The 21,445-nt window shown below is 33.5% G+C and overlaps 1 long non-coding RNA gene across 2 annotated transcripts in view; it reads left to right on the plus strand.

Annotated features, from left to right (window-relative positions):
- The window catches only part of LOC144290050 (uncharacterized), a 98,809-nt gene extending 78,109 nt beyond the window's left edge, over window positions 1-20,700 (plus strand). For both annotated transcript variants that reach the window (XR_013357918.1, XR_013357920.1), the window contains 2 exons: window positions 14,314-14,361; window positions 20,148-20,700. This is a non-coding gene — a long non-coding RNA (uncharacterized LOC144290050). The remainder of the gene's footprint in view (window positions 1-14,313; window positions 14,362-20,147) is intronic.
- The last annotated feature ends 745 nt before the right edge of the window (window positions 20,701-21,445 follow it).

Here is a 21,445-nt window from a genome sequence, read left to right on the forward strand (position 1 = left end):
ACGGAGAAAGTGCAAATAATTCTGCTCAAAAGGAGAAAATATGACATTGTGTGGTAAAAATTCTTTTTAAACTTTTTTTACAGAAGTTACAAAAATAATAAAAATCCTTCCCATTAACCTTTCACCTACATTTCCCAAATGTAAACATTTTACCGTGTGATATTTGTTATACCATTCTCTTTTTCTCTGTATATTGTTTTCAGAACCCTTTGAGTATAAGTTCTTGCAATAATACAAAATGATACCATTTGCCCTTAAATAATTCATTTCCCCAAAGAGAAATATCTTATTAATAACCTTAGCACATTTATCAAAATGAGAATATTACTGGTTCTACCATATTACTATCTCCACATTTACAGATTTGTTCAACAATGTTTCCCTTGTAACACAATTTTTGTTATACCAAAACAAAGAATAGTCTTGTTTTGTCTTGATTGGTTTCCTGGCCCAGTATTACATGGTGCATTGAGTTATCTCATCTCTTGTTTCCTTTAAACTAGAAGTCTTCTACAGCTGCCTTTTTCCTCAATTTGATATTTTTAAGAAATAAAGTCCAATTACCTCATTGAATGTCTCTCAAATTAAGTTTGCCTAATATTATCTCATTATTACCATCAAGTATGCATTTCTGCAGGAATATAACATAAGTGATACAGGTTTCTCAGTGTACCACAGAAGGAGGCAAATGATGTCTACTGGTCCTATTGCTGGAGACCTTAACTTGGATCATTTGGTTAAGGTAGTGTCTGACACATGTATCTAATACAGAATTATAATTTTTCCTGTGTTTTAGTAACCATTTCGTGGAGAGAGATAGTGAGATTCCTATTTCTCACTAAACTTCCACTCATTACTCTTAGCATCTATTGATGATCCTTGCCTATAACTATTACTACTATGGTGGTTGCCAAATAGTGATTTTCTAATGCAATCATTCATTGTACATTCAATAGTTACAGGCATATTACAAGAAAGAGCTTTCTCCTTTTTTGTATGTATATGATTTAATCTGCATGGACTTTTGATTCTCATTTTAGTCTAAACATCAAAATTGTTTATTATTATTTACCTTTATTATCAATGTGTAGTGTAAGACCCTATCAAAATGGCTAGGTGTCCTTTAGATGTATCTAATCTTTTTTTTTTTTTTTTTTTTTTTTTTTACCACTTCTTTACTATCACAAAAATACATTCCAGTCTTGTACGTTAACTGCCAAAGCCAGAAGAAACCATTTATGAAAGACATTTTAGTTCCTTTTAGTAAGGAATGATATTTTGTTTTTGTTTTTGTTTTTTTTTTTGTTTTTTTTTAGGAATGATATTTTGAAACTGAGATATGAATGCTCGGTATGCCTACATATAGGCATAATGCAGGATAGGCATATCTTTTTTACACATAGGCATGTGTGCTTCTATTACCTCTAGTAAATACATGCACACATAAAAACATATATACTTATACATCTTTATTTACTCATTTATCCATCATCCTATTGAAAATAGTTTTTTTAAAGGTGTTATTTATTTATTCATGAGAGACAGAGAGAGAGAGGCAGAGACACAGGCAGAGGGAGAAGCAGGCTCCATGCAGGGAGCCCGATGTGGGACTTGATCCTGGGACTCCAGGATTACGCCCTGAGCTGAAGGCGACGCTAAACTGCTGAGCCACCTGGGCTGCCCTAAAATAGATTTTATATAAAATTGACAGATTTTTTGAAACATACAAGAAACTGAAACTGTGAAAAGAAGTTGAAAAACTAGGTAGTCCTAAATGTATTAAAAGGAATATATGTGCAGATATCCTTTGCCTTAGAATGGGGATATACCCTGATAAACCCATCCTAAGTTGAAGATATTGTTAAGTCCGGAATACATTCAATATACCTAACCTACCCGACATCATAGCTTAGCCCAGCCTACCTGAAACGTGCTCAGGACACTTACATTAGCCTACAGTTGGGCAAAATCATCCAACACAAAGTCTATTTTAAAATAAGGTGTGAACTCTCTCATGTAGTTTATTGAGTAGTGTGCACTGAATGCTGAACATGAAAAACAGAATGGCTGTGTGGACCCAGAATGGTTGTCAGTGTATTAGTGGTTTCCTCTCGTGATTGCATGGCTGACTGGCAGCTGAGCTGGCTGCTACTGCCCAGAATCATGAGAGAGTTTGATATCACCTATCAGTTGCCCGGGAAATGATCAAAATTAAAAATTCAAAGAATGATTTCTACTGAATGCACACTGCTTTCACACCATCATACAGTCAAAAATTCTTAAATCTAACCGTCTTCATCCAGGAACCATGTGTATCACTAAAAACAAAAATTTTTTTATAAAGAAACCTCTAGACATAACAGCATTCCTAGTGAAAGCTTCCTAACATGTAATACAGATAACACCCATCTTCAACTCTTCCAAATATAAAAAAATGGAATATTATCCAATTTGCTTTTTTAGAGACTAGCATAACCTTGATTCCATATTTATAAGGAAGCTCATAAAAAATAAAAGTTACTCCTCAAATACTATTATGTATATAGGTCCAAAAATATTAAGTCAACTTTTTTATATTAAAATTTCTCAGAGTCCAAAATTACATGTAAATCTCTGTTCATGGGTAATTTTTGGTAGAAATTCTAATTGGCTTTATTATGCAAGATGCTTGTTTTAATTATACAACTCTGTCGCTTCAATATGGTTCATCTTTCTGATTTTATGTCTTAAATAATTATGTACTTGCAAAATCTATTTTTCCAGTCTGCAGTGTATCAATTAACCTTTTTGTTAAATCTGTTGACTCTCACTCAAAGTAACTTTTGTTGGATGGTTAATGCTGTATTATGTTTCCTCTCTGTTGAGGTCCAGTGTGCTCTGGTCGATGAAGATGTTGCTAGGTGACAGTTTTGAATTGGTTGGTGTCTTTCTGGTTTGAAAAACATTATGTTTTTGGAACTGGAGGCTTTCTCCTTCTGTCTCTTCAGATCTGTTTTCTTTTTCACCTTCTCCATCTTCTTCTTTTCCTCCTCTTCTGTCTCTCTGTCTCTGTTTCTCTCTATATATACACACACACACATTTGGGGAAGGGGGGTACAAAAGACCCATCTTTTTCAGCATAGCACACTATTGTGCATTTCTGCACAATTTTTTTTCTGAATTCCAATATAATTAACATACAGTCTTACATAAGTTTCAGGTATACAATATAGTTTTTCAGTGGTTCTATACATTACTCAGTGCTCATCATGATAAGTGTACATTTAATCTCCTCCCCTATTTCACCCCTCCTGCTCACCTCCCCTCTGGTAAACCACCTGTATGTTCTCTATATTTAAGAGTCTGGTTAGGCTTTTTTTTTTTTTTTTTGCCTCTCTTTGGTTATTTGTTTTGTCTCTTAAGTTCCAGATATGAGTGCAGTCATATGGTATTTGTCTTTCTTTGACTGACTTATGTCACTTAGCATTATACCCTCTACATCCATTAATATTGTTGTAAATGGCAAAATTCATTGTTGTTTATAGCTAAATTATATCTGTATATACATATATACAAAAAATTGTATAAAATTCTTTGAACATTTATCTATTGATGGACATGGGCTGCTTCCATATTTTAGCTATTAGATAATGCTGCAATAAGCGTAGGGGTGCATATATCTTTTCAAAAGAGTGATTTCGTAAATTCCCAGTAGTGTGATTACTGGATCATATGGTAATTCAATTTTTAATTTTTTTAGGAACTTCCATACTGTTTTCCACAGTGGCTACACCAGTTTGTATTCCTACCAACAGGGGAAGAGGGTGCCTTTTTCTTGACATCCTCACCAACACTTGTTGTTTCTTGTGTTTTGATTTTAGCCATTCTGATAGGTGTGAGGCGGTATCTCATTGTGGTTTTGATTTGCATTTCCTTGAGGATGAGTGATGTTCAGCATCTTTTCATGCGTCTGTTGACCATCTGTATATCTTCTTCGGAGAAATGTCTGTTCATATCTTCTGCCTCTTTTCTAAATTAGATACATTTTACTTTTTAAATTAGAGTTAGTATTTTAGAATACATGTACTTCTAAATACTATTCTAAGCACATTGTCTGTATTAAGTTAATGCTAACAAAAGTTCTGTGTATGAGGTGCTACCAATATTATCTTATATTTTAAAAAACTTCCTCTTTTGCTCAGTAAGAAGCCTGAGGCAAGAGGGGTTTTGTCCTAGGTCATATTGTCTCTAAGAAGCAGAGGCAGGATTTTGGATGTACATAGATTATAGAGCTGACACGAGGACTTCCAGCCCTGTTTCCCGAACTTCCTATATCTTTCTTTCCTTCAACTAAACTAACTGATTCTTATGTATAGATTTTTTATATAAAATTTGTTGTCTTCCTCCCAAAGTATACATTGAAAAGAATGAAAATTTGAAAATTTTCCTTCATCTCTTTTCAGATTCTAGCAAGTGGGTGGTGGTAGATTTTGAATGTTTTTCATGCTTATATAAAAGTACTATGATTATCACCATGTTGGTGCTGCAATGTGAAGATTTCTTGCCAAATAGATCTATTTATTTGCCCCAATTTGCATATATCTACAATTATTTCATTTTCTTGTTACAATGACATCAATTTCCTCCTTCATGTGACAGCTCTGACCACTGTTTCTGACACCAGCAAGACTGTCTTATATTGTTATATCTTAAAATGTTTTTTTTTTAAAGATTTTATTTATTTATTCATGAGAGAGGCAGAGACACAGGCAGAGAGAGAAGCAGATTCCATGCAGGGAGCCCGATGTGGGATTTGATCCCGGGACTCTGGGATCACACTCTGAGCCAAAAGCAGATGCTCAACCGCTGAGCCTCTCAGGCATCCCTTAAAATGTTTGAAGTAAGAAAAAATATATATACTTAGCACTTTAATATATATTTTTCCTCAAATATTTTCAGAATTCACACTTAAATAAAGTTTAAGAAATATATTGAGTTATTTATATGCAGTCACACATTCCTCAGAATGTTACTGAGAATAATGTTATCAATAGGGGAAAATCACTAAAACATTTTAAATATATCCAAAGAGGAAAGGCATGCTTAAAAACAGCAACAAATAAAAACAAAATTATCCAGCATTTTAAAACAGATTTTATCTATTTATTCATGAGAGACACACAGAGAGAGGCAGAGACACAGAGGGAGAAGCAGGCTCCTTATGGGGAACCTGACACTGACTGGATCCCAGGACCCCGGGATCATACCCAGAGCTGGAGGCAGATGCTCAACCACTGAGCCACTCAGGAGTCCTTAGCCAGCATTTTAAAAGTTTATTAATCAACTATATCTTCATACATACATTCATTTGCTAATTTATTCAAGATGCATATATATTCAGATATATACAATTCATTCAAGATAGATGAGATATATAAATAGATATATTGGAGGGATTTTTTTTTGACTGCCTACCATTTACTACCTAGTACATAATATCAGGAAATATATTAAGCATTAAGGATACAGCAGTGATTAAGAACCATAGAACCTGGGCATTCATGTGGAAATATTTCTGGGGATAAAAAGAAAATAAAGAAGTGAGTAAGATATTTATAAATTATCATAGTTAGGAGAAACATCTCCATGGATCTCTCAGCTTTCTGTACAGGTTGGGCTTCTGAGCAGAAGATATGTTGGAAGACCAAACAGCCTTTCAGAAGCTAGAGAGAAGGTTTTCCCTCTCGACAGATTTAGATGTATATTTGCCTGGATATGCCTGTGGTTGTAAAGATAAAGCCCGCTCTGCCCACTTCCACAAATATTTGCCTAGAGAGATTTTCTTGTCCATCCAGGAGATTTTCCTATATTCAAAATAAATGAGAAATCTCTCTTCAGAGAGGAGTGTGGGTAGATTCATCAGCAGCCCTATAAAAATTCAAGTCTCCTCTTCTTTGGTGCAACCCACCACTCATGTAGGTAAGCATCTGTCCCTCATCAAGTTGCTCTTGGGGTATGGGAAACATAAGAAGCTGATCTGACTACTGCTTTTGATCTTTTCCTGTGGTCTATTTTTGAATCAACAGTCTCAATCTTTTATTGATATATCTCTCTATTCTATATAAACATATTTATCTGTATGTATCCTCTGGGTGGGTGCACGCATGTGTGTGCATCTGTAGTGCTCTGCTGGCTAACTAGTTAATTAGCAAATAGGGTAAAAATCTCAGATCCTTCACAATTTCTCATTTAATAATCATATGTGCTACAGGGAAATTACATTTATTAAGAGAAAGGAAATAAATGAATATATGGATGGGGATGGATGTATTAAGGGAAGGCTCTCAGCTAATGAAAATGAGACTTGAAGATAAGCCACCATCAATGCAAAGAAAATAAAAAAAAAATGAGGTAAGAAAACATGAAGTATTCAAGGAAGAGGAAAAAAATACTAGCATAGTGGAAGCTTCCACAGTCAGAGACTGTGTCATGGAAGACAACAAGGTAGTTTTTCATATGCTGTTGTGACGATGTCTCTTATGACAGAGAGGTGTCTGCTGTATATGACAATGCGATTGTTACTGGCAAAATTAATATGATTCATTTTAGTGAAGGCATCAGGATGGCAGTTGATAAGAGTGGGTTAATTGGTAAGTAGAAAGTAAGAATACAAAATACTGAGTGCATTAAATTACTTGGAGATTTTTTTTTTCTACTCTGTAAAGATACGAAAAGAGAAACTGAGAGATAGATAGGTTCAAGTGAATTGCTTTACATGCTATTTTTTTTTTTTTCAAGTTAGGGTCATTCAATACCATTGCGTATTAGTCCTATGATGATCAAAAATACTGTTGGCTGTTAAGGGAGATATAATTCTGTACGATGGAAGGAGTACTGAACAATGTGGCCAGGGTTCTATAATATAGCCCTGGGTCATACTCATTAGGACAAATAATGGCCTACCTTGGACAAATAATGGCCTATCTAATCCTCAATTTTTTCATATTTAAAATCCAGAAAATATTTTTTAACTTCCATAAAGACTTATAAGATTAAAATGTGTTTAAATATGAGAACACATTTTCAAAATCAGTGGAAGCTATATAAAAATATAAGGATTTATTTCACCAGTTTTTACTAAAACAAGAAAAATAAAACTACTTGGTATTAATGAATAAAAGGAAACCACAATATGTAATACAATGTGCTTTTTTAACTGAATTAAAATACAACTCATTATTTTAATATTCAAAAATATAAAACTCCTATAACAATAGGGGCAATTTTATCAGGTCATAGCCAATCCTCATTATATTTTCATGTAGGTAGAAGTCCTAGAAATTAGTCAGAATGCTTATTTAGTAAATGTAATCTGTTTTACCTATAAAACATAAAAGATTTAAAGTAGTTAAAATGGTTGGGAAAGTGTAATGAATTGTATTATTATACTTTTATACTTGAATAGAAATTCAAGCTAACAATTTTATAGGCTAAAAGTATGCTTTATGAAAAAAATGTTATATTTCAATTAATTTTTAAAATAATTTACTTGTTCTTCAAAGTGAATCAATTCCAAGACCTTTTAGAGAAAATGATACCAAATACTTTTGGTAAAGTTGACTCTAACAAAATAAATGGCAACAAAAATAGGCTTGGAAATGCTTGGATATTTAACTGTATCTTTCAGTTATCATTTAGTATTTTCTAAATCCAGATATCTCCCCTTCTCTCATTTTATTAATCAAGTGCTAAAGTTTTGCTGTGGAAATATTTATATTAAACTGTTTCATATGTTAATAAGAACCCTTCTCCCTCCAAAAAAGAGAAAGCGTTTTTCTCTTTCTAATTTCAGATTTTTGACCATTTTCCTTTAATCTTGAACACAGCATTGGGTTTGGAATGAGTGGGAAAAGAGAGGTTTTATGTTTTTGTTTTGTATCAGTACAGAAGAAGGGGACCAATGCTGTTCCTTCACCATTTTATTCAATTGTCACCATTCCTTCCTACTAATTCATAAAAATATTACCATTTTACAATTTTCTTTTTTTTTTCAGGAGAGAGAAAGGAAATTATTTGTTTCCATATGACATGATCTGCTACAGGGGCAAACTCTATGAACTCCAAAAACTCTAGGAATTAATGAATGATTTTAGGGAATATTCAGGATATAAAATCAACAAATACAGCTATGATTCCACACACTAACAAATAATTATCTTTATAAAATTAACAAAAATGTTCCCTTTAAATAGCATTAAAAATAAAAATTTAGTATTAAATTTCAACGGGAGATAAGTGTCATGCTAAAAATGACCTATTTTGAGGAAAGCCTTTTTATTTTTTTTATTTTTATTTTTTATTGGAGTTCAATTTGCCAACATATAGCATAACACCCAGTGCTCATCCCATCAGGTGCCCCCCTCAGTGCTCGTCACCCAGTCACCCCAACTCCCGCCCACCTCCCTTTCTGCCACCCCTTGTTTGTTTCCCAGAGTTAAGGGTCTCTCCTGTTCTGTCTCCCTCTCTGATATTTCCCACTCCTTTTCTCTCCTTTCCCCTTTATTCCCTTTCACTATTTTCTATATTCCCCAAATGAATGAGACCGTATAATGTTTGTCCTTCTCCATTTTACAATTTTCAAATATCCGAGGTTAATCCATGCATTTTGCATACTCGTGGGGACAATATGTCAGCCTGCCTGTGACATCATTTTTTTCTCTCTTGCTAGAAATCTGCCACCCCCACTTTATTCTTTTTAAGAGTTTTAGGATTCTTCATAGTAGTGATAATAAGTATAAAATCTTCCATTTGAATGAAAAGGAAATATTAAAAGATTTAGGGTCTCTCATGTAAATCATGCAATTGTATATATATACTTTTTAATTGTATATTTTTTTAAGGACTTTGATTCACTGATTGAATTGTTATATTTCTAAATGTGCATGTGACAGACTTCCGTTTTACTCTTGGATACAAAACTTATGTAGTCCAGTTAAATCTTAGATTTGTAATCTGTCAGAATTTTAAAAACCTAATACATCTATATTCACTGGTTTGAGTATAATATCTTGGTCTCCATGGCTGGCTAGTCATCAAACTGTTCTTTTTCATTTCTGTCATACTCCTTCTGAGATACTTACTAGATGTCACATATTTGATTAAACACAATTTTGGAGAAATAGAAGATCTATTTGATGGAACTAAAAGACTACTGTTAAATATTTCCCCTCAAATAGCGACTCTAACTCCTTCTCAAAGCTTTATTTATGAAATAACAACAGAATTTTTGCTAAGGGTCAAGATTATGATAAAATAAGGGGGAAAAAAAGCCTTTTCCAAAGTTTAGACACATCCATTGTGTGTCTGTACATTGTATCTAACATAAACATGTCAGGTTCATATTTTTTTTTCATCAGCCTTTGTTTTTATTTCTGGTATAAATGGAGGTATCCTTTTCCTTAAATATTAAAGTCATGAATGTAGTTGGTGAGCAAAAAGTTAGCTGTACCTGGCCCCGTGATCCATTCATTCTCGCTAGCAGGGTACAACCCCAGGGGGGAGAAAAGAGGGCAAGTGACCTGGCCTAATCTTCTTGTCAACTGGGCCTCTGGGTACATAGACTAATGATATTTTCTAGGAGGAAGAGACCTTATCTATAGAACTTCTTAGCAAGATGTCCCTGGCTAAAGGATTACTTATAGTAAATAAAATTGCAGTCACCAGATTTATGAGGCATGGCTCCCCGGAGAATGTCATGTAAGCCATAGAACTCTGTGGATATAAAATAGAGATGTTATATAACTTAAATGCCTCCCATTGTGATAGGTAAAGCCACAAAACCTCCTTTCAAAACCTCACCTGTTATTCTGGGCAAGAGGATGCATGACTGATACTGGGAGAGAGGAACTTGCAGGGTTGCCAGATTTAACAAATATAAATACAGATGCCCAGTTAAATTTGAATTGGAGAGAAAGAATGAAATTTGTATGTCTGTTAAGTATGTCCCATGTAATATTTGGTATTGACCCACAGTAAAAAAAAAAATGTGTTATGTCTTTACAATTTAATTTAATCCCATATTTTATCTGAAATCCTTAATCTGGAGAAACAGTTGGGATATCCCAGGAGAGGTAGCATTTATTGTCTTCTGTGTCCTTGCCTTGGAAATACTCATACTCAACATCCCTGGTAAGCTTGATACAGGGTAATATCTCAGATTCATAAGTCTTATTTGACAATTTGATCTGAGCTCAGTAGAATATATATATATATATGAATCTTAAGGCATCATACTATTTTAAATTTGTTAAAGTAATTGTTCATGGATCACTAATAGTTCATTTTGCTTACATATCAACCAAGGGCCAGATTTGTGCTTTATATACACACTATGCAGATGCATAAATCTCACATCCATACCCACCCATATTTTTGCTTACATAAAAAGTTATGTCCCATATAGTAGAACATTTCTAACATGTAGAAATGAGACAAAATGATTGGCTGTCGTTCCAGTGCCATCCAGAAGTGTTACTTAAAATAGGCATACCCAATGGCGATGTAATTCTATATAGGAAAGTACCTTGTTTGACTTCCTGTTTACACTTGAATAAGAACCCTGAATCTATGAAATTTTATGTTAACTTGTAGATGATTTCTTATAGAAATGATAATAATTTCTGTTTTATAAAAAGAAAATCCTAAATTCTATGTCATTATTGTCCTACGAGAGTATGTAGTTTTATGTTTGACCTAGACATCATAAATATCACTGTTTCTTTCAAAGCCCTCTCAAGTTCTTTGAAACAACTTTGTCTTGTCTTTTCTTTTATTAATGCACTCAATAGCACTTTGGCCCATGTTTATTCTATGTTTATATGTAAATCATATCTTTAAACTTTTTTTAAAAAAATAGTATTTTGACATACCTAATATTGAAGAGCTTATGGTTTGGTGGGGAACCTACTGACTAAATAGATGAATTGTATCTTCTGGCATTACTAGTTTGTCCACCTCTTCTATTAGACAAGGTGTTGAGAACAGTGACTGCATTCAGTTGTGTTGCATTTAGGAAGTGACTGAGTCAAATCCACCCAGTTAAACCCAGTATGTTGCAGATGGTAGATGATTAATATATGGAGCTCTAATTGAAACATATATCTATCAAATGACATATTACTCAGTACACTGCATACAGCTAACATAGGATTGTAAATAACACTGATAAATTCTTATAGCATCCCCAAAGAGGCTCTGCAGCGTGACACTTTTAATCAGTACTTTAATAAGAAAGAATGGGGATCCCTGGGTGGCGCAGCGGTTTGGCGCCTGCCTTTGGCCCAGGGCGCGATCCTGGAGACCCGGGATCGAATCCCACGTCGGGCTCCCGGTGCATGGAGCCTGCTTCTCTCTCTGCCTCTCTCTCTCTCTCTCTGTGACTAATAAATAAATAAAAAAAAAATTAAAAAAAAAATAATAAGAAAGAATGAATGATGACCTTTTTTTTTTTTTTTTCTCAAATGACCACTGTCCTACATACCATCCGTTTGACCTTCCAGATTCACTCCTTATACTTTTCTTTACTTTTTGTTCCTTAAGACTGACCTGTATGGAACTCTCTAAATTCTCTTGCCCTCTGGATTTAGTTTGCTCTTAACAAATGCTAACAAGAACTAAGAAAGAAACTCTTAGCACTGCCGGTGGCAATAGGCTGCTTCCTTATTCTTTCCGCTTCTAGAGTCTAAGTTCAGCAAAACATTGGCAATATATAAGATGACTACAAAAGATCCTGAGTCTTTCAATATCATACAATAATTAATTGATTGGTTTATATCCTACTCCCCTCCTCAGAATTATCAGATTGTTTACTTAAGAAACATCGAAAAATCACAAAATGACCTGAAATAGAAAAGTAGTAATGAAAGAAAAGATTGTGTTAGAGTGAGGGAAAAGTGATGGATGATGGGGCTAAGCTAAAGTGCATATAATGATGACCTCTACCTGTACAATTTTGAGGAGTCATGAATTTGTCCAAAAAATTAAGAAAATTTTTACCCATTTGCAGTTGATTGTGTCTAAATGGAAAGAATACTGCTTAAAGAAATTCAAGTGCTCATAGGATGAGATACCAATAGATATATTCTCTCCAAGATCATTAAAAATCTTTGTAATGTCAGGAAACCATTTAACAAATCATTTAATATAATTACAGACTTAATATGATTTTGGTTATAGTTTTGGTTTGTTTTAGGTAGGTGTTTTGCCTTGTTTATAACAAAACTATCAATATAAGACTGGACAATTTACATACAAGTGTAATTCATATACAAATACAGAAATTCTGAGGGGAAGATTGAGTGTAAAAGAAGACATAGTAGAATGCAATGTTATCATCCAGGAGAATATTTTAGAATAAGTGAAATTCATTCAACTGGATTCTAGGTAACTCTTAAACTATACTAAGTATGAGATTTTACTCTGTCAAATGCCTCATTTGCCAATATTGCACATTGCCAGTTGAGAAGAGACTCGCAGATATAGATGTGCTACAGTCACAGTGGGAGAAGAGTGAAGGTCCTTTTGAGGAGGTTCAGAGGCTAATGATGACTTGTGCTTGAAGAGAACTCCTTCTCAGTCTGCCCTGAACTGAAGTGCTGGCAAGGCCATGTTTCCTCTTAGAAAATTATTTTAAAACAACTTCACCACACTGTCAAATGGATAGTAAGGGCAGGCGAGCTTGACCCACAGAACCAATAAGTAGTAACTTTGTAATTTGAACCTAGCTCTATTGAACAACTCAGTCTCTGCTTTTTCCGATGTACCATTAATAACATTTATTGTTAGCTATTAGATTAATATTACTCTGGACATTATTATCGCTATGGTACGCTTGTAAATACAGATGTTTCAAATAACGATGCAATGACCTCAATAAATAATGCCGCTTCTTGATGAATTGCTCCAAAATGAAGTGGCTCTTTAAAATTAGATGTTTTAGCGTTCCCTACTAAGTGTCCAACTGCTCATTAAGAATGAAAATGTGTTTCACATATGCTGGTCTTTGACCTTTCTATTTGTAGAGTATTTTACACTTATGGTTTCATTACCTTCTCCAAAGCCCTGACAATATTTGGCAAGCTTTAGAAAATAGTAACTTGATCAGCTTGACTTAGGGCCACCCAGCAAGTCAAGAGCAGTCAAATAAGTGCAAGACCTCAGGCATTTTGACTCTCTTTTTACCTATCTTGTACAAAAATATTTATATATCAAAAATGTACTTTTTCCTCAGAATTTATATTGATAAATTATTGTTAAGAAATTATTTAAAGAACATTTAAGGAAGTAAAGCAAGTTGATAATGCTCTAAGTTATATTGCTAAATTTTTTAGCTCTTGGTACCAGTAAGGTGGAAATTTCTGAGTCATGGTTGCCAACTGTTTGAAACTCCTGATTGATAAGCAGCTGCCAGAAAGACTCAGTTATAAGAGGAAATATTTTACAACTTTTCTGCTAAAAGTAATCTTTAGTACACGTCTTCTTAAATGAATATTTGCTTTTTCTGAAAATTACCCAAAAAAGCTAAGAGGCTTATTAAATTAACTCCATAATTCATATGAGATTATTTGCATAACCACTGCAATGAAGCTTTCCTCCCTCACACTAAATCCATTCCAAAGATAATTGTGGAATAAAATCAGAGAGCTTTACAAGCAAAAAGGCCTGTAGAGATAATTGCTATCCTTGTTATGTATGTAAAGAAGTTGAGGTCAAAAAGATTAAGTGACTTGTTCAAGGTCACACAACTAACTGGTAAGTAGAATTTAGAGATCCTGACACTCACTTCATAATATTGTGCTTATGATCTATTTAATAGCTTTCTGTGAAAAGCAGTAAATAGCTTAATCACTTGATCACAAGGGTACATTGATTCGACAAGTCAAATATGACACAGCTTAAAAGGTGCCTTTTAGGAAAGATGTTTACCTTATCCTTGTTTACACAGCAAGGAACTTTGAGGAGTTAATTTCAAAACTGTAAGCTGCATGAATCAACTTTGATGAAATACAAACATAGAAAATCAAAACAACCTCTAAGTATTTTAAGTAGATAAATTTAATAATATAACTTAGAAATATGCCCCATTGTGTTTGCAGCTGAATGAAATGGAGGTTGATTCAAAATTCTTCATGTGAAGGCAGTTTACAAAAACATCAAGAAAGTAGAAAATAAATCCAAGTAGTGAAAAGAAACTCACTGTGATCACTATACATTAAATCAAATTCTTTTTATTCGACAATTATTTTTATTTTTTTATTTTTATTTTTATTTTTTTAGGGAGGCGACAAGAGAATAAAGTAGAAGACATTCCATCAACGATAAAAGGTAAAAATCCAAACCCGGATTGTTTAACTTAACAATAACATCAAATTGAAACTATACATTTGAAAACCAAATTTAGCTATGTGTACAGTTTCATTAATTAACATAAAAAATGTTTTTAAGAGCAGAAGTTTGCATTATTAGGATCTTAAAGAAAATAACCTTAATCGTTGTGAATTATGAGACTGTGCTATGAAGAAAGACTTTAGAATCATAATACAAACATTAAATGTATTTTCACATTTAGAATTAATCCATCAATATTTTTTTGTTCATTAATAGATTAAATTTTTGCAACAAATTTAATTATGATTAAAGAACAGAATGTAAAGTGTATCAGCCATGACAATGTAAAGCTTATTTGATAGAGATTAGGAGATGGTAAGGAGAAAATGTTTAGGGAACAGAAAATGTATAGATATTCTGCTTTTACAAAGATGTGCTGCCTATTCTGACAGAGAAGGAAATGAAAGTTTAGATTATTATTCTAAGTAAGAAATTTTATTTATGTAATAAAATAAAATAAAAATGTATAAATGAAAAGGATAGTTCAAGTGTACAGTTAAGACAAATTCTGCTATGATATGCATATAATAGGTGATATATAAACTATATACTTTAAGAAAGAAAAGCATAGTATATTATTTAGAGATATAAAATTAGCCACCAAAAAGAAGGAAAGCTACTTCGAGATATCTGTTGATAAGCATACCCCAGGAAATGGTAAAATACTTTCTCTTTATATTCTTTTAATTCCTAAATCATATTTATATATTAATAATTTGGATTGGATTATAAATTCTTTATTAAAATAGTAATTATACAATTACTGGTTCTGACTTAAAGTCATCGGTAAGATGGTCTCTAATCTGTTACCAAATTTCACTAAAACAAAAATTATAAAATATATAACCATTGATAGTCTTCGGTAATATTTTCAGTTAAGTAGTTCACAGAATATCATGGTTATTAGGAGAAAACTGACATAAGTGAGAACCTGTGGATTGTCTGCTATATTGAATTAAATCCCATCCTGCATTCCATTAGAAGATTTTTGAAAGAAGTGAAAAATAATTTTTTTTTTTATTTTTTTATTTTTTTTGTGAAAAATAATTTAAGTGACATATTTAGAGGCTAGTTAAGACTGTACTTCTAAATATATAAAGTTGACAAAACATGTTAGACATTTGGGGAAAGTAGTTTTATGTATTCTCATACTTATGATCTTTTAAATTTTTATTTACTCTTTGGAAATATTTAGTATTGGGAGTGATTTTTTTTAAACTAGTGAGAACAAATGAGAACCACATATTCTAGGCATTTAAATTAACCACATATTATTTTAGGGTTATTAATATAGTATAATAACATGTCAGTGTGCTATAGTCAGCATTACTGTACAATATAAACATATTTAATATATTTTTGAAAGGTAGGTATATTTTAGTTTTGATTAACAATTTTAATAACAATATAAATGGTGGAATATGTTTTAAGCAAGATTTTAAAATATGAAATAATATTGCATCATAAAAATGTCTCAGATTATTAAAGAATTTGTACAGTGTATGTGGATTACTTTGTTCTGTAGAGAATATAATGTTCACAGAAATATTTACATGTGAGGTGCAAATTTTTGCTTGAACATCACAGATATTTTAGAAATATTTCCTAAGCTGTGTTCATTGTGAGAAACCTTTATTTTAGTTCCAACAATGCCAGTAAGTGGTTATGAAACAGTTGGTGAGTCATTAAGTTCTCTGAGCTACAGGTTTGCACCAAGTTCAAACTGTGAGATTCTAAACAATAAATTATTTTACATTCTTAAGTTTTAAAATTGTCTCTTAGAAATCTTAGGTTATCTTCTAACCTAAAAATACAAGCAACTTAAGTACAGAAGTAAAATAAATGATTATATAGTATTAGTTATATTTTAGCAAATGAGGACAATAGGTCCTCTAGCAAGTTAGAAAACCTACCGTGAGCAGAAGCATACTGTAAATGAGTTGGGCAGGAAGACTATGAAACAGTAAGGGTATGATGGACTTTGTTGAGCTCCATACCGAGCGCATGTTTCTTCAAAAATGGGCAGACACTGTACAGATTTAATTGATTATTGCTATGTGAGAAGGGGTGGGTCTTATGCTGCTGGTGTGCAGTTCCTTACAGAATCCATAAATCTAAATTTTATATAAAATATCTAATTTTAAAATGTGAGCAAGTGATTTTAACTATGTGAGCAAACAAAATAAATCTGGCCAAATATGGCCCGTAGAGAACAATAAATTTATTTTTTTGCCTGTTTTACCATTTCATAGTTTCATAGTTCTAAGAGTTTTTTTCATCCAGTGACGTAGAATGGGGAGCTTAACAGAAATATTTTAGTCCTTTGATTTTAATTAGTGTTTACATTAATTCCTTAGAAAATATCATTTCATTTCATTAAGATTAAAAGAAGTATTCTTTAAAGCTTATCTAATGACTTGTCTTTTTTTTTTCTTTTCTAATGACTTGTCTTACCTTTTATTGAGATAATACTGGATTGAGCCATTACCAGACACTTGCTTTTATAACTGCATTTTATCCTAAAGACTTTCACATTCATCAGCTTTTAGCATAGTCAGAAACCCTATCCTCTTTGGACCCTAAGGGAACAGAAAATTAATTATGAAGTTAAGGAGGTAACTATGTTTTGAAATAATTGTATGGGGCAAATGAAATGTAGTGTAGTAGAGTACGGCACCTTTCTTCTAGCTCAATTTGAATAGCATTTGGAGTAGGAAAATTGAATATATGCCACAGTTTCTAATGTCAAGGAGTCTAGAAATGTAGTGCTTATAAAGTTATTAACTTTCCAAAAGGTAAGTGACTATAAACACACACACACACAAGCACATACACATGGGCACGTACACACACACACACACACACAGGCTAAATCTGAATATGAAACTCACTTTGTAACAAATTTTATTGTAAGCCACCAGGGTCTTGGCGTCTAGTGTTAGATACCCATGGATCACGTGTGTATGTTGAGGGGGGAGCTGTGTGTGAGACCCACTGTATACCTAGTGTCTAGAATATTGACTGACACATGATAGGTTGTCAATGCACATTTGTTTAATCACTGACTTATGTTTATGGGGATTTCGTGGCATAGTTTTGACAAATGCAGTCCTATCTCCTCTGCGTGCATATGTGTAGAATGGCAGTGTTAGAGAGATTGTTGGCTGTTGCAGTAGGAAAAACTGCTCATGGAACCAGAAACACTGTGGTAGGGCAATAACAGACAAGACAATCTTATAGGCACAGAGGATCTGCACAGAAGGATCTGAAGGTGAAAGGAGTACGCTATTTATATAAAAAGAGAGAGGTGAACCAAACAGGTCATGTGAATTATCTACACCAGAGAAATAAAACAGCTTTTCTATCAGTGAGCTTACTGTGTCTTCTGTGTTTGTTTTGAACTAAAAGATTGAAAGAGTGCTGTGTTATTCAGGTTCAAACCCGTCAGTGACCTCTCAACTTTTACAAGATGTCTTAACAACTTTAGACTTTTTTAGTTATTGGTTCAAAGATAAAATGTTATGGGTGTGCACAGGGTTTCTCCCCTCAGTTGCAAATAAATTGAAGCAAAACTAAATTCAATTTAATTTTCCCCTGGCACAGTGGGTGATCATTGAGATTGGCCATTTGCCGTTCAAAGAAACTGAACTATGTTGTGCTTTTTGGATAAAGCTTTTTCTAGCCATATGTATTCCAGATGATGTACTTGTTCCATGTTTAAATCATATTTCTTCTTACTCCCATTAGGACAGCATTATAACTAAAATATGATCTTGATATTTATGAATGAAAATATTTATTTTCAGTGGAATTTTTTCAAAAAAATTACAACACTCTAACTCTTACAAAGCTGGTGGTGTCTACATTTCTACAGCTATTTCATGTAGTTAAATTATGAAATCTTTATTATCCGTCTTTTATAATAGTAAAATAACAAAAAAAATGTATCGGTTTTGTCCTAAAGGAACTCTGAAAAAGCAAAGAAAAATATTTTAACTAATAGAACAAATATAGTGTTTAATCCACAAACAAAAATACATACTTTTCTATATAAAGTCCATAGTGTAAAATGTATCTCTCCTGCTTTCCCCTTGCCGTCTACTTTTGTTCTATGCAGTAGATCATTGGCATGTTATAAAACAGGTGTGACAGTTATCAGAAAACAAGTTTGAATATTAATTCAGAGAGCTCTGAAATTCCATTCTGTTATTTGAAATGTAAATACCTGACTTGTAGAGCCTTTGGTCCAGCAGACATTGTATACAGTTTTAGATCAACTCAATAACTTATATATTGTGGATTTACTGTACATCTACTGCACATTACATATATCCTTCCAGCTGCCAGGGACCAAAATTAATTTGAGTCAATTCCTAGTCTCCAGAGCCTACAGTCTAGTGAGGAATCCAAATTTCATACAGTGTAACCTTCAGGCACCTGAAGTGTCAGTCTTATCAAAGAGGAATTCAGTAAAAATTAAGGTTCTTTGGGCTAACCACAGAGTTAGTGAATGAGACTATTTGAGGGTAGAGCCACAGATCTACTCATTGAACATCAAGTAGTTTAGCTTGGCAGGCCCATAAATTAGTTAACGACTAAGCTAGTAAGCCGTTAAAATCTGCACATCATTTTATCTTTTTCTCTGCTCCGGAAATGCACTAGCACCCCCATACACACATGGGCAGACCCATGCCTCCCGTAGTAATAGCCAAGGCATTGCAGCCCTGCACTAGCAGCAGGAATTCTATCTTTCTTACATTTCTAGTTTGGATTCTCTGTCTCTGCTGCACACAGCATGTTCCTTTCAACGAATTCCTGGGAGAAGCTGGTGGATAAGCACATTGGAATATTTGATGCAGAGGAGCATGTCATGATTTTATAACTTTTCAAGTATTTCAAGGGTTAATTGATGATTATACATAAACTAAGAGAAATCTGAATCTGCATTTCATGCCTGTGTGAAGCATGCTTTCGTATAAAAGAGATTATTTCTATTTAGAAGGCAGAAGTGTATAGATTGGAGAGATTTTCATTGTCTTTACTTAGAGGTATTTTACTCCCAGAAGAACTCCAAAGTACCATAGAAAAAAAGAAAAAAAAAAAAAAAGGTGAATAGAATTCTATCTCCATTTAGCATGTAGAAACCTGAAGGAGAATGTTTCTCTTATCTTAATAATGAGAAAAATGAAATAACCTACAAAATCATAAATTTTCCTGTCAAAGAGCTGAAATTGCAAAGCAAACAAGGAAACCGATACCCAAAGAGTGACAAGCTTCTCTGAAGAGAGATTGTTTATATGGATTGTTTCACCGTTAGCACAGCATGGGAGGAAGAGCTCGCTGTTCTAAATGCTAATCACAAAAAATCAACTAAAATTGCAATGAATGACCATAGGCCAGATTTTGAAAAGCATATGAGTTTAGAACAGTATTTCTCAACTAAGTACTATTGACATTTTACACTGGATAATGCTATGTTATGGACTGTCCTGCACATTGTAGTACGTTTATAATTTTCCTTGGCCTCTACCTGTTAGATGCCAACCCTCACCTTTTGACAATCAAAAATGTCTCCAGATGTTGCCTAAATGCACCTGGAATAAGGGAAAAAATGTCCTATGTTGAGAATCATTGATTTAGAATAACTGAAAACCCAAGACATGAGGGGACTATGCAAACTATCTTCAAGCAGGTACATGCTTATAATTTTTTTTTTCTCCAAGGATCTTCACTGGGTGTTCATGAAAAAGATTGGAGGGCAGAACAAGAAATCAGAAAGAGCCACCCTCAGTCGTATCAAAGCCTGTGGGAAGTAATCAACTGGCATTGATGACAAACAAGAAACGCTGTCCATTGTTGCCTGGCTTACCTCTCAGATGAAGGAAAAGCTTTAAGCCACTGTGGGATGAACAACAAACCCTTTTCCCCCACCAGAACAACCATGGGTGAAAGAGAAACAAAAAGACTTAGGAAATGCTTTTATCCTGCCTTCAGGACACAAGCAAAGATCCAGTGTAGAAGACAAGGGTCTTGTGTCTCTAGTAGTAGGGTAGGAAAACGTGTACTAAGCATGCTACACGAAAGCAAAACTGAGAACTTCTATGGCTACGTGCAGGGCAAGAAATCCTTTATTGCCTAAGATCTGCCAGAGAGAGAATGTAGAGTTTAGATGCCATGTGATGGGTTTAGGGGGAGAAATGTTGAAATGGCATCAACCCTGAGGCCTACATGTGGAATTTATAACATGGAAGGAAATATATACAATAGCACAAGGGATGGGGCTAAATAAATGAGAGTTTATTGTCCTCAGGTTCTTAAAGAATTTTTGAAGTACTGTTATTTGAAAGTAAACTGATAACGTGTAAGTTCAAAGCTCAAAGAAGCACTAAAATATTTGTAAAAGGGTTATAATTGATTAAGACCAGAATGAAGAAAAAAAATAGAGTAAAAAATGCTTTAAATATAAAGTCTAGGGCAGCCCCGGTGGCTCAGCAGTTTAGCGCCACCTTCATTCAGCCCAGGATGTGATCCTGGAGACCCGGGATGGGGTCCCACATGGGGCTCCCTGCATGGAGCCTGCTTTTCCCTCTGCCTGCGTCTCTGCCTCTCTCTCTCTCTCTCTCTCTGATAAATAAACAAAACCTAAAATATATATATATATATATATATATATATATATATATATATATATATATATATATAAAAATATCTGCATTAAAATGCAGACATTGTCACACTAAATAAATAAGACAACACTATGCCATCTACACCATTTCTTTTTTAAATGTGAAGACATTTTTAGGTTAAAAGTAAAATAATAAAAAATAAAAGTAAATATCATTTTACTACTCTATAAAATAGATTATTTTACAAATTAAAATACAAAGTAATTAAGAAATTTGCCAATGAGGATGAGGTATTTCATAATGCCAAGGCATTCAGTAAATCATACAATACGATTCTAAATAAGTAGGTGCTATGGGTTGAATATTTATGTTCCCAGATTCACATGTTGAATTCC

This window comes from Canis aureus, chromosome 2, assembly GCF_053574225.1.
Source record: "Canis aureus isolate CA01 chromosome 2, VMU_Caureus_v.1.0, whole genome shotgun sequence".
NCBI classification, from domain to species: Eukaryota; Metazoa; Chordata; class Mammalia; order Carnivora; family Canidae; genus Canis; species Canis aureus.